The sequence below is a fragment of the Pristiophorus japonicus genome, chromosome X, assembly GCF_044704955.1.
Source record: "Pristiophorus japonicus isolate sPriJap1 chromosome X, sPriJap1.hap1, whole genome shotgun sequence".
Taxonomy (NCBI): Eukaryota; Metazoa; Chordata; class Chondrichthyes; family Pristiophoridae; genus Pristiophorus; species Pristiophorus japonicus.
The window spans coordinates 39,620,700-39,633,314 of NC_092010.1; the positions used below are offsets into that span (position 1 = coordinate 39,620,700).

The 12,615-nt window shown below is 49.3% G+C and overlaps 1 long non-coding RNA gene across 2 annotated transcripts in view; it reads right to left on the reverse strand.

Moving 5' to 3' along the window:
• The window catches only part of LOC139240907 (uncharacterized), a 6,806-nt gene extending 607 nt beyond the window's left edge, over nucleotides 1-6,199 (reverse strand). For both annotated transcript variants that reach the window (XR_011588757.1, XR_011588756.1), the window contains exons 1-2: nucleotides 6,121-6,199; nucleotides 5,815-5,880 (exon numbers count right to left, since the gene is read on the reverse strand). This is a non-coding gene — a long non-coding RNA (uncharacterized lncRNA). The remainder of the gene's footprint in view (nucleotides 1-5,814; nucleotides 5,881-6,120) is intronic.
• Nucleotides 6,200-12,615: the final 6,416 nt, after the last annotated feature.

Genomic DNA, 12,615 nt, shown 5'->3' on the forward strand with positions numbered 1-12,615 from the left:
AGTTCTTTCAATAAATCGCTTTTTGAATAGTCAGTGTATCAATAACAAACCACATCTCAAGCACACTTTTGGTGGAGGTACATGACATGAGAGCCCAGCCCCTTACAATATCGAAGATAATTGCAATCAGGCTAAAACTTTATTTTACAAAGTGATCTGAAGGATCGTTACATTCTCGGGTTGTTCCTTTTGGGAGCGATAGTCCGTACTTAGACACAGTTAGCATCTTTAGGATTCGCCTACCACCAACCGGGATAGACTTAAATGGGCCAAGGTTGTAACAATTTTCACCAGGGGAAGGGGAGGGTGCCTCACACACTTGGGAGAAGGGTGCGAGTAATAGTTAGGGTTAGGGATTTGTTGATCACTGCACACCAGGTCCATGACCACAGACGTGATAAAGACCGTTCTTTATCCCTTGCCCAGACAAACCGTTCTCCGGGCCATTTGGATCCTGATACTTAAAGCAACATGACATCATACCAGAGTTCCATGGAACGAGACAGGATACAGACTGCAGATTACTGCCATGACCCTGGATGGAATAACCGCATCCAGGTCAATCGCAACCAAACATTATTCTGGAATTCCGTGACACCAGACCAGAAGACTACAAAAAACTAAATCTATCCAGGCCATTTGAACCAGACATCTGTTGCAATGCGATGGACCGCCCGCCCACCACGGGATTTTCCAGAATTCATAACTGCCGCTTTTGATCGGCTCACGAGGCCCAAAGCTTACATAGAAACATAGAAACATAGAAAATAGGTGCAGGAGTAGGCCATTCGGCCCTTCTAGCCTGCACCGCCATTCAATCAGTTCATGGCTGAACATGCAACTTCAGTACCCCATTCCTGCTTTCTCACCATACCCCTTGATTCCCCTAGTAGTAAGGATTTCATTTAACTCCTTTTTGAATATATTTAGTGAATTGGCCTCAACAACTTTCTGTGGTAGAGAATTCCACAGGTTCACCACTCTCTGGGTGAAGAAATTCCTCCTCATCTCGGTCATAAATGGCTTCCCCCTTATCCTTAGACTGTGACCCCCTGGTTCTGGACTTCCCCAACATCAGGAACATTCTTCCTGCATCTAACCTGTCTAAACCCGTCAGAATTTTAAACATTTCTGAGATCCCCTCTCATTCTTCTGAACTCCAGTGAACACAAGCCCAGTTGATCCAGTCTTTCTTGATAGGTCAGTCCCGCCATCCTGGGAATCAGTCTGGTGAACCTTCGCTGCACTCCCTCAATAGCAAGAATGTCCTTCCTCAGGTTAGGAGACCAAAACTGTATACAATACTCCAGGTGTAGCCTCACCAAGGCCCTGTACAATTGTAGCAACACCTCCCTGCCCTTGTACTCAAATCCCCTCGCTATGAAGGCCAACATGCCATTTGCTTTCTTAACCGCCTGCTGTACCTGCATGCCAACCTTCAATGACTGATGTACCATGACACCCAGGTCTCTTTGCACCAGCCCTTTTCCTAATCTGTCACCATTCAGATAATAGTCTGTCACCAAAGTGGATAACCTCACATTTATCCACATTATACTTCATCTGCCATGCATTTGCCCACTCACCTAACCTATCCAAGTCGCTCTGCAGCCTCATAGAATCCTCAGGCTTTCAATTGCCTTAGCCAAACTTTTATTTCTATGAGCCCTAACTCACCTATCACCACTTCAACTTAACTCACACACCCCTCGCCACAGGCAGGCACAGAACAGACGAGGCCAAAGTCGAAAAGGCTGCAAGCCAAGGCCACGCAAGGTCCACGAACAGTGGCCATCTGAAAAGAAGAAACCAAGTGCCCCAGGCCCATCCCTGTCGCATGTTGACCCAAACGTCCTGTCTGGCCACCTTCGAGAAAACTTTACTTTAGTTTTTTTAAAATGCTAAAAATAGTACTATCTGAAGTAACCCACTGCATTTAGGGTTAAGGGATTGATTTCGGAAATGAATATAAACATAGAATATAGGTGCAGGAGTAGGCCATTCGGCCCTTCGAGCATGCACCGCCATTCAATGAGTTCAGGGCTGAACATGCAACCTCAGTACCCCATTCCTGCTTTCTCACCATACCCCTTGATCCACTATAACTCCTTTTTGAATATATTTAGTGAATTGGCCTCAACAACTTTTTGTGGTAGAGAATTCCACAGGTTCACCACTCTCTGGGTGAAGAAGTTTCTCCTCATCTCAGTCCTAAATGGCTTACCCCTTATCCTTAGACTGTGACCCCCTGGTTCTGGACTTCCCCAACATCAGGAACATTCTTCCTGCATCTAACCTGTCTAAACCCGTCAGAATTTTAAACATTTCTGAGATCCCCTCTCATTCTTCTGAACTCCAGTGAACACAAGCCCAGTTGATCCAGTCTTTCTTGATAGGTCAGTCCCGCCATCCCGGGAATCAGTCTGGTGAACCTGCGCTGCACTCCCTCTATAGCAAGAACGTCCTTCCTCAAGTTAGATCAAAAATGTACACAATACTCCAGGTGTGGCCTCACCAAGGCCCTGTACAACTGTAGCAACATCTCCCTGCCCCTATACTCAAATCCCCTCGCTATGAAGGCCAACATGCCATTTGCTTTCTTAACCGCCTGCTGTACCTGCATGCCAACCTTCAATGACTGATATACCATGACACCCAGGTCTCGTTGCACCTCCCCTTTAAATACGCCCAGTATGTTTCTCCCCTTCTAGGGTTCATCAGGAACTAAAAAAGGGTTTCAGGGACGATGAGGTTTAGGAACAATTAGGTTTCAGTAAGAATGGGGAAAAAGTCCCAACAGCACAAAAACAAATGCAGCACTCCGACCCAACTCACTGTTTTTCCGCTGCCTCCCCTTCTACCTCCGGAGGTCATCTGAGCAAATAATTCCCAGAGCTCGGTATTTAAGCTCAATAAGCTCCTCCCATATGATCAGGTGACCTGGCCGCCCATTATAAAATTAACCCTATGCACTACACTTATTACCTAAAAAAGGTAACTTTGAATAACGTTTATTGGTTTATTCACCCGTGGAGACATTAATTTTCAAAGGACACCGTGCAAATACAGAAACATTTCCTTTCTGCAACCACATTGAAAAACAGTACTTTGTTCGATTCGACTTTTCTAATTGAATTCAACCCAACTATTTACAATCTATATTAATGACTTGGATGAATGGGCCAAGTGGAGCGCAGCCAAGTTTGCTGATGAAAAGGATGGGAGGAAAAGCACTGTGTGAGGTAACAAAACCTGCATACAGGCTAAGTGTTTGGGCAAAAATTTGGCAGATGGAGTATAATGTTGGAAAATGTAAGGTTATGCACTTTGGCAGAAAACATCGAAGAGCAAGTTATTATTTAAATGGAGAAAAATTGCAAAATGCTGCAGTACAGCAGGACCTGTGGTCCTGGTGCATGAAACACCAAAGGTTAGTAAGCAGGTACAGCAAGTGATCAGGAAGGCCAATGGAATCTTGACATTTATTGGAGAGGGAATGGAATATAAAAGCAGGGAAGTCTTACTACAATTGTACAGGGTATTGATGAGGCCACACATGGAATACTGCGTGCAGTTAGTTTCCATATTTAAGGATAAACTTGCTTTGGAGGCAGTTCAGAGAAGGTTCACCAGGTTGATTCCAGAGATGAGGGGGCTGACATGAGGAAAGGTCGAGCCTCTAATCATTGGAATTCACTTCACTTGTCTGCATTTATTAAAGTTGAACAAAAAGGCTCTTGGCCTGCAAGGTATACCGTGTTATTAGGATTTAGTCAATTTATAGGTTCTGCCATCTTAAAAGCAGAAAAGGGTGCATTCGCAGAGGGCATCTCTCCCTCTCTTGCATAGGGGACGGGTGTATAACAGGAAAAAGAGAGAAGGAGAGAAGAAAGGACAATGGAGAGAGAGAGAAAAAGTGGAAGAGTGAAAGGAGAAATTGGAGGGCAAAGAGAGAAACAAAAATATAATAGAATGGAGTGAGGAGATAGAAAAGAGAAAGGTCGGAGGGAACGTGTAAGAGAAAAGGAATGAAACAGGAAGAATGGAGAGAGAAAGGGAGAAAGAGGATTAAGAAAAAGGACACTTATGTCATTACAGCTAAATACTTTAGAAGCAGCATATAGAAAGTTGACACAAAATTAACAAGGATATTAGGAATGTTAAGAGAGAGCACGAGAAATTCTTCGCAAGTAAAATTAAAGGAAAACCCCAAGATGTTCTATAAATATATTAAGAGTAAGAAGGGAACTAAAGAAAGAGTCGGGCCTATTAGAGGCCATGAGGGTAATCTTTGTGTGGAAGTGGAAGATGTTGGTAGGGTTCTTAATGAATACTTTGCATCTGTTTTCACAAAGGAAAGAGGTATTGCAGATACTGCTATAGAGGAGGAGTGTGATATTCTTGATGAAATAAATAGTGGAGGGGGGGGAGGAGTATTAAGGGATTTAGCAGCTTTGATATGTCCCCAGGCCCGGATGAAATGCATCCCAGGCTGTTGAGCAAAGTAAGAGGAAATAGCAGAAGTCTTGACCATCATTTTCCAGTCCTCTTTGGATATGGGCATGGTGCCGGAGGATTGGAGGACTGCTAATGTAGTACCCTTGTTTAAGAAGGGTAAAAGGGATAGGCCGAGTAATTACAGGCCTGTCAGCCTAACCTCAGTGGTGGGAAAATTATTGGAAAAAACTCAGAAAGACAGGATAAATCTGCATTTGGATAGGCAAGGATTAATTAGGAACAGTCAGCATGGATTTGTTAAGGGAAGATCATGTTTGACTAACCTGATTGAATTTTTTGTGGTGGTAACCAAAAGGGTCAATGAGGGTAGTGCATATGATGTAGTATATATGGACTTTAGCAAGGCTTTTGATAAGGTCCCGCATGGCAGACTGGTCAAGGTTAAAGCCCATGGGTTCCAGGGCAAAGTGGCAAGTTGGATCCAAAATTGGCTCAGAGGTAGGAAGCAAAGGGTAATGATTGATGGATGTTTGTGACTGGAAAGATGTTTCCAATGGGCTTCTGCAGGGCTCAGTATTGGGTCCCTTGCTTGTTGTGGTATATATCAACGATTTAGATTTGAATATAGGGAGTATGATTAAGACGTTTGCAGACGACACTAAAATTGGCTGTGTGGTTGATAATGAAGAGGAAAGTCATGGGCTGCAGGAGGATATCAATCTACTGGTCAGGTGGGCAGAGCAGTGCCAAATGGAATTTAATTCAGAGAAGTGTGAGGTGATGCACTTTGGGAGGGCTAATAAGGAAAGGGTATACACATTAAGCGGTAGGCCACTTAGTATAGATGAACAATGGAGTGCTGGTCCACAGAACTCTTTTGGGAGGGAACTGAAACATTGGGCCCAAGTTTCCACATGATTTGCGCCTGATTTTTAGGAGCAACTGGTGGAGAACGGACTATCTTAGAAATCGCAATTCTCCACATTGTTTTTTCTGCATTTCTAGTCAGGTAGAACAGTTCTACTTGGGAACAGAATTTTTTCTTCAAAAGGGGGCATGTCCGGCCACTGACGCCTGATTTGAAAGTTTCCACAGTGAAAACGTACTCCAAACTAAAGTAGAATGGAGCAAGTGAAGATTTTTGTAGAACTGAAAAAACCTGTTCTACACATTAAAAAATCAGGCGCAGGTTACAAATTAGGCGTCGGGAATGAGGTGGGGGGGAGGAGGGGGGAAGGGAAGTCATTAAATTCTGCAATCAATCCTTATTTATACTTCTACAAATATTATACAAATAAATCCAACCTGAATAAACATTTATAAGCAACGAAAAGATTAAATAAACCATCTTCCTACCTCTATGAAAGTGCTTCAGCCATCGTTCGTTCCCGTGGGGGGTGGGGAAGGAGACGCCGTTTGTTGCTGCGGAGGGGAGGGAGGGGAAGGAGACGGTGAGAAGGGTAGCCTCAGTGCTGATGTGCTGATGGCAATGTGCTTTTATTAAAAAATGTTCAAAAATTAAACAGCTACAAAGAACTACAAAAATGGCCGAGTGCCAATGTTTCCTTCACACTGAGCATGCGCGAACGCTCCAACGCGCACGCGCAGCGTTGCCGGCAGCAAAAAAACTAATTTAAATAGTACCTGCCCCCTCCCACTTACAAAATCGGCGCGAGTGTAGGCTCCGCCCCCCCTGGGCGCCGCACCAAACAGACAAGGAGCTGCAAAGCGCTCGTGAATAGCGCATTCTTTTTCTGCCGCCGTTTTAGGTGCGAAAAACGGACGCCCTGCTCGGAGGGGCACCCGTTTTTTATCCTGTGGAAACTTGGGCCCATAGAGAGAGACACACACACACAGAGACACACACATATACAGAGAGAGAGAGACACACACACACAGAGACACACACACATATACAGAGAGAGAGACACACACACACACAGAGACACACACACATATACAGAGAGAGAGACACACACACACACACACAGAGACACACACACATATTTCAGAGAGAGAGACACACACACACACAGAGACACACACACATATACAGAGAGAGACACAGACACACAGAGACACACACACATATACAGAGAGAGACACACACACACACAGAGACACACACACATACCCACACAGATACCAAGACACACACACACCCACATAGATACAGAGACACATATACACACGCACAGACAGAGAGACCCACACACCGATACAGATACCGATGCACATACACACGCAGACTCTTGCAAACACATGCACTCACGGGCAAATGGAGAGACACATACAATGCAGACAGAGACACAGATTCTCTCTCTTTCTCATACAGAGAGACACGCACAAATATACAGAGACAGAGAGAGAGAGACACACACACATATACAGACAGACACACACACACACACAGATACAGAGACGCATACACACACAGATAAACACACACACACAGATACAGAGACATATACATACAAACACAGACAGAGAGAGATAGACACACACAAAGATAGAGACACCCACACACACAGATAGAGACACCCACACAGAAAGAGACAGAGACACGTACAGAGACACACACAGATGAAGAGAGACACACACACACACAGACACAGAGACGCATACACACACACAAACACACACAGAGATAGAGACACATACACACACACAGACAGAGAGAGATAAACACACACACACACATACACACAGAGATACAGACACACACACACCCACACACAGATACAGGGATACCCACAGATAGAGAGACAGAGACACACACAGATGCAGAGACACAAAAAGATACACACCCACACACATCATCATAGGCAGTCCCTCGGAGGCGAGGATGACTTGCTTCCAAGTGAGTTCTCAGGTGACTGATGGGACCAATGCGGGACCTACAGTCTCTGTCACTGGTGGGGCAGACGGTGGTTGAAGGTAAGGGTGGCCTGGTTTGCCGCACGCTCCTTCCTCTGTCTGCGCTTGGTTTCTGCACGCTCTCGGCGACGAGACTCGAGGTGCTCAGCGCCCTCCCGGATGCACTCCCTCCACTTAGGGCGGACTGGTCTTTAGCCAGGGACTCCCAGGTGTCGGTGGGGATGTTGCACTTTATCAGGGAGGCTTTGAGGGTGGTCCCATGTAACATTTCCTCTGCCCACCTGGGGCTCGCATGCCGTGTCGAAGCTCCGAGTAGAGCGCTTGTTTTGGGAGTCTCGTGTCTGGGGCATGCGCATGATATGACCTGCCCAGCGGAGCTGGTCGAGTTTGGTCAGTGCTTCGATGCTGGGGATGTTGGCCTGAGCGAGAACACTAACGTTGGTGCGGAGTCTGCGTTGGTGGTATTTCTCCAGTGTTTTGAGATGTCTGCTGTATATAGTCCATGTCCCTGAGCCATACAGCAGGGCGGGTATTACTACAGCCCTGTACACCATGAGCTTGGTGCCAGATTTGAAGTCCTGGTCTTCCTCAAGCGACCGAAGCTGAGGCAGACACACACAGATATAGGCAGAGAGTCACATACACACAGAGACACACACACACACAGGGGCAGAGTGTTACATACTCACAGAGACACACACACACAGAGGCAGAGAGTCACATACACACAGAGACACACACACACAGGGGCAGAGCGTCACATACACACAGAGACACACACACACAGGGGCAGAGCGTCACATACACACAGAGACACACACACACAGAGGCAGAGAGTCACATACACACAGAGACACACACACACAGGGGCAGAGCGTCACATACACACAGAGACACACACACACAGAGGCAGAGAGTCACATACACACAGAGACACACACACACAGAGGCAGAGCGTCACATACACACAGAGACACACACACACAGGGGCAGAGAGTCACATACACACAGAGACACACACACACAGGGGCAGAGAGTCACATACACACAGAGACACACACACACAGAGGCAGAGAGTCACATACACACAGAGACACACACACACAGAGGCAGAGCGTCACATACACACAGAGACACACACACACAGGGGCAGAGCGTCACATACACACAGAGACACACACACACAGGGGCAGAGCGTCACATACACACAGAGACACACACACACAGGGGCAGAGCGTCACATACACACAGAGACACACACACACAGGGGCAGAGCGTCACATACACACAGAGACACACACACACAGAGGCAGAGAGTCACATACACACAGAGACACACACACACAGGGGCAGAGCGTCACATACACACAGAGACACACACACACAGAGGCAGAGAGTCACATACACACAGAGACACACACACACAGAGGCAGAGCGTCACATACACACAGAGACACACACACACAGGGGCAGAGAGTCACATACACACAGAGACACACACACACAGGGGCAGAGAGTCACATACACACAGAGACACACACACACAGAGGCAGAGAGTCACATACACACAGAGACACACACACACAGAGGCAGAGCGTCACATACACACAGAGACACACACACACAGGGGCAGAGAGTCACATACACACAGAGACACACACACACAGGGGCAGAGAGTCACATACACACAGAGACACACACACACAGAGGCAGAGCGTCACATACACACAGAGACACACACACACAGGGGCAGAGAGTCACATACACACAGAGACACACACACACAGGGGCAGAGCGTCACATACACACAGAGACACACACACACAGAGGCAGAGCGTCACATACACACAGAGACACACACACACAGGGGCAGAGAGTCACATACACACAGAGACACACACAGACGCAGAGAGTCACATACACACAGAGACACACACACACAGGGGCAGAGCGAGGACAGATACAGACAGTCAGACACACACATTCTCTCTCTCTCTCACACACACACAGACACACATTGACACCGCCACCCGCTGGTGAGCTCCCGCACTGCAGGTCCAAAGGGAGTCCTCCACATACACCGCCACCCGCTGGTGGGCGCCCGCATTGCAGGTCCACAGGGAGTCCTCCACAAACACCGCCACCGGTTGCTGGGCGCCCGCACTGCAGGTCCATTGGAGTCCTCCAGCGACACCGCCACCGGCTGGTGCACCCCAGCACTGCAGGTCGACAGGAAGTCCTCCACAAACACCGCCACTGTCTGGTGGGCCCCCACATTGCAGGTCCATTGGAGACCTCCAGCGACACCGCCACTGTCTGGTGGGCCCCCACATTGCAGGTCCAGTGGAGTCCTCCAGCGACACCGCCACCGGCTGGTGGACCCCAGCATTGCAGGTCCATTGGAGTCCTCCATATACACCGCCATCAGCTGGTGGGCTCCCGCACTGCAGGTCCACAGGGAGTCCTCCACATACACCGCCACCCGCTGGTGGGCGCCCGCACTGCAGGTCCACAGGGAGTCCTCCACAAACACCGCCACCCGCTGCTGGGCGCCCGCACTGCAGGTCCATTGGAGTCCTCCAGCGACACCGCCACCGGCTGGTGGACCCCAGCACTGCAGGTCCACAGGGAGTCCTCCACATACACCGCCACCGGCTGGTGGACCCCAGCATTGCAGGTCCACAGGGAGTCCTCCATATACACCGCCACCAGCTGGTGGGCGCCGGCACTGCAGGTCCACAGGGAGTCCTCCACAGACACTGCCACCGGCTGGTGGGCCCCTGTATTGCAGGTCCGTGGAGTCCTCCATATACACCGCCACTAGCTGGTGGGCGTCGGCACTGCAGGTCCATTGGAGTCCTCCAGCGACACCGCCACCGGCTGGTGGACCCCCACATTGCAGGTCCAGTGGACTCCTCCAGCGACACCGCCACCGGCTGGTGGACCCCAGCACTGCAGGTTCATTGGAGTCCTCCATATACACCGCCACCAGCTGGTGGGCTCCCGCACTGCAGGTCCATTGGAGTCCTCCACAAACACCGCCACCGGCTGGTGGACCCCAGCACTGCAGGTTCATTGGAGTCCTCCATATACACCGCCACCAGCTGGTGGGCCCCTGTATTGCAGGTCCACAGGGAGTCCTCCACAAACACCGCCACCCGCTGGTGGGCGCCCGCACTGCAGGTCCACAGGGAGTCCTCCACAAACACCGCCACACGCTGGTGGGCGCCCGCACTGCAGGTCCATTGGAGTCCTCCACAAACACCGCCACACGCTGGTGGGCGCCCGCACTGCAGGTCCATTGGAGTCCTCCAGCGACACCGCCACCGGCTGGTGGACCCCAGCACTGCAGGTCCACAGGGAGTCCTCCATATACACCGCCACCAGCTGGTGGGCGCCGGCACTGCAGGTCCACAGGGAGTCCTCCACAGACACTGCCACCGGCTGGTGGGCCCCTGTATTGCAGGTCCGTGGAGTCCTCCATATACACCGTCACCGGCTGGTGGACCCCAGCACTGCAGGTCCACAGGGAGTCCTCCACAAACACCGCCACTGTCTGGTGGACCCCAGCATTGCAGGTCCACAGGGAGTCCTCCACATACACCGCCACCGGCTGGTGGACCCCAGCATTGCAGGTCCACAGGGAGTCTTCCACATACACCGCCACCGGCTGGTGGACCCCAGCATTGCAGGTCCACAGGGAGTCCTCCACAAACACCGCCACCCGCTGATGGGCGCCCGCAATGCGCGGCCCTGGACAACGCGGACCATTTCCCAGACCTCGGGAGCCTCTTATCAACAAGAGCAGACATTGACGGCAAAGTCCAGCACCGCCTCCAGTGCAGCCTTCGGTCGCCTGAGGAAACATAGAAACATAGAAAATAGGTGCAGGAGTCGGCTATTCGGCCCTTCGAGCCTGCACCGCCATTCAATGAGCTCATGGCTGAACATGCAACTTCAATACCCCATTCCTGCTTTCTCTCCACACCCCTTGATCCCCCGAGTAGTAAGGACGACATCTAACTCCTTTTTGAATATATTTAGTGAATTGGTCTCAACAACTTTCTGTGGTAGAGAATTCCACAGGTTCACCACTCTCTGGGTGAAGAAGTTTTTCCTCATCTCGGTCCTAAATGGCTTACCCCTTATCCTTAGGCTGTGACCCCTGGTTCTGGACTTCCCCAACATCGGGAACATTCTTCCTGCATCTAACCTGTCCAGTCCCGTCAGAATTTTATATGTTTCTATGAGGTCCCCTCTCATTCTTCTGAACTCCAGTGAATACAAGCCCAGTCGATCCAGTCTTTCTTGATAGGTCAGTCCCGCCGTCCCGGGAATCAGTCTGGTGAACCTTCGCTGCACTCCCTCAATAGCAAGAATGTCCTTCCTCAGATTAGGAGACCAAAACTGTACACAATACTCCAGGTGTGGCCTCACCAAGGCCCTGTACAACTGTAGTAACACCTCCCTGCCCCTGTACTCAAATCCCCTCGCTATGAAGGCCAACATATCATTTGCTTTCTTAACCGCCTGCTGTACCTGCATGCCAACCTTCAATGACTGATGTACCACGACACCCAGGTCTCGTTGCATCTCCCCTTTTCCTAATCTGTCACCATTCAGATAATAGTCTGTGTCTCTGTTTTTACCACCAAAGTGGATAACCTCACATTTATCCACATTATACTTCATCTGCCATGCATTTGCCCACTCACCTAACCTGTCCAAGTCACTCTGCAGCCTCATAGCATCCTCCTCGCAGCTCACACTGCCACCCAACTTAGTGTCATCCGCAAATTTGGAGATACTACATTTAATCCCCTCGTCTAAATCATTAATGTACAGTGTAAACAGCTGGGGCCCCAGCACAGAACCTTGCGGTACCCCACTAGTCACTGCCTGCCATTCTGAAAAGTCCCCATTTACTCCGACTCTTTGCTTCCTGTCTGACAACCAGTTCTCAATCCATGTCAGCACACTACCCCCAATCCCATGTGCTTTAACTTTGCACATTAATCTCTTGTGTGGGACCTTGTCGAAAGCCTTCTGAAAGTCCAAATATACCACATCAACTGGTTCTCCCTTGTCCACTCTACTGGAAACATCCTCAAAAAATTCCAGAAGATTTGTCAAGCATGATTTCCCTTTCACAAATCCATGCTGACTTGGACCTATCATGTCACCTCTTTCCAAATGCGCTGCTATGACATCCTTAATAATTGATTCCATCATTTTACCCACTACTGAGGTCAGGTACGGTCCACCTACGGTCCAAACTCC